Source organism: Tupaia chinensis, unplaced genomic scaffold (assembly GCF_000334495.1).
Source record: "Tupaia chinensis unplaced genomic scaffold, TupChi_1.0 Scaffold145093_1, whole genome shotgun sequence".
Taxonomy (NCBI): Eukaryota; Metazoa; Chordata; class Mammalia; order Scandentia; family Tupaiidae; genus Tupaia; species Tupaia belangeri.
This window is the reverse complement of record NW_006204954.1, coordinates 686,653-688,916: the sequence shown is the minus strand read 5'-3', so window position 1 is coordinate 688,916 and position 2,264 is coordinate 686,653. Positions and strand designations below refer to the sequence as shown.

Below are 2,264 nucleotides of genomic sequence, written 5' to 3'. Positions count from 1 at the left end.
CTCTCAGTGGGGTTACATCCCCTATAGCAAAAACCTCTCAAATTTTTTTTTTTTTTGCCAGAGAACACATGTGTTCCCTGGAGAGAGACAGAAAGAGAGAAAGTAAGAAAGCATCCCCTTTGGGAGGTGGTCATGCCACAATCCCTTCTCCTCCATTTCTCTTTTCTTGGGATTCTGGGCACACAAGTGCCCAGTGTGTTTTTCAGGCCATCAGGTCCAGATCTCACACTGTGCGGCTGACCATGTGGGATCCAGCTGCCTTAACCACCATGCCACCAGCTGGCCCCAATATGCCTTTAATACACACAGATACCCAGTAACACCCAAAAACTACTGGCGTGAAGGCAGGAAGAAGTCCATACTCCTGATGTCAGTGGGATGGGCACTCTCGTAAACTAGGTCTCCAGCCTGGAAGACCATCATAAAACCACTCAATGCATATACACTAGCGATAGCAAATGTTTTCTTTTCCAAAGAATGTCTTAGAAATGGGATGCGTCTTAAATTACTGAACACTTAAAGGCCAGCAAAGAGAGTAAATGAGATCTTCTCTAGGACTTGATTTGTACTGAGCGCTCTGGTGAGGGTGTAAGAAATGATACACCAGCTTATTGGTGGGCCACCCAGCTCAGTATTCATTTTTCACCTGCTACCAAAAACGGTTGGTGGCTTGTGCCTGTCATCCCAGCCGCTCAGGAGGGCCGTGGGTTTGAGGCCAGTCTGTGCAACATAATGAGAGCCTACCTCCTCACCACCCCAGCCGAAAAAATAATAATAATAACCAAAACAAACATTTCGGGAGAGATCCTGCTAGTTCACCTCCTTGGTACCTGAGAGATGAAGGGTACAACTCCATCAGCCTTGATTTTCTCTAAAACTTCCATGGGCTTCAATGATTTAAATTAAGTAATGAGAAGAAATATGGAATAATAATAATTTAAAAACACTAAAGAATGATGTTGTCATACATTTTTATTTAACTCTGGAATTATACTTAGATTTCCTTTTAAGCATAGATGCTTCTGAAATTATGGGAGTTTACTTATTACTGAATAAGTCTTGCAAAAAGCTGAGAAGGTGGGACCAGCAGGTGATGTGGAGGTTAAGACAAGTGGCTCTCACAAGGCTATCTGTGTGGTTTGAGTCCTGGACCCGGCAGCTTGATAAACACTCTGAGCTCATTCATGTGTGCCCAAAATCCTGAGAGGAGAATAGAAGAGAAGGGATTGCATCGTGGCCATCCTCCCTAGGAGGTGATTTCTCGTTTTCACGCTCTCGCTCTGCCTTCACTGTTTTTCTCTGGCAAGCGCACATACCCTGTGCCAAATAGACAAGTAATTAATAAATAAGAGCCGAGAAGCTGCTACAGTTCTCTGTGCCATCCTCTCTACCCCTTTGCCCCGGTGTCTGGGGAAGGGACCCAGCTTTTCCCACACCACAGAGGTGACCAGCCTCTGTCTAAAAACTGCTTCATGCCTGCTTCCTTCTGAGGAAGGGGTTTAACTGGGGAAAGATTAAAGGTTTGATTTCTTCCCATACCATTGGGGCAAGAGAGGAGACTTTTCTTACTCCCTGCAATTTTCTCTTTCTGTTTATGATGAGTTGGAAACTCCAGGCAGAATAAGAACAGATATGGCAAGAAAATTAACAGAGGCCCAAAGGAACAAAACCAACAGTGGGGTTCTCTACCTCCAGACTTGCCAACAGGCATTTAGCATTTGCTCAAATGATACACAGCAGTATTAACTGGAGGTTGTTGAAAATTACAGTATATGCCAGCTGTGACTAAAGGTGGAATTTGGAGGGTTCGGGCGGTGGCAACAGTGGTCTTAGAGCTGGACCCACATGGGAAAGGTGTGGGTTCACAACCTGAGGCCTCCCTGAGTGTACTGGGTGTGTGCATGTGTCCGACCTGGGCTGGCTGGGGGTGGGGTGGGGGTTGGGTCACGGTATGATGCCTATTTGGGTGCCTGTCTTTTTCTCTCATGAAAGAAACAGATTTAGAAAAAAAAGTCAGGGATCAGCTCTGCAGCCAGCGGTTAAGACAGCCACATCCCACCGGTCCCAGACCCAACAACCTAAGAAAAAAGCTGGTGATACGTGTGCAGGTGCCCAAAATCCAAAAGGAGGGAGAGATGGAGGATAAGGGGTTGTAGCACGCCATTCCTCACGTTCCCATAGAGAGCGTTTTCTTCTCTCTCTCTCACGTGGGCTTGCACACTTAGCACACACAAAACACACACACACACACACACACACACACA

The 2,264-nt window shown here is 46.2% G+C and overlaps 1 protein-coding gene across 1 annotated transcript in view; it reads left to right on the top strand.

Annotated features, from left to right (window-relative positions):
• SV2C (synaptic vesicle glycoprotein 2C) overlaps window positions 1-2,264 on the top strand; it is a 257,009-nt gene that overhangs the window by 250,845 nt on the left and 3,900 nt on the right. The gene's annotated exons all lie outside the window — the stretch shown is intronic.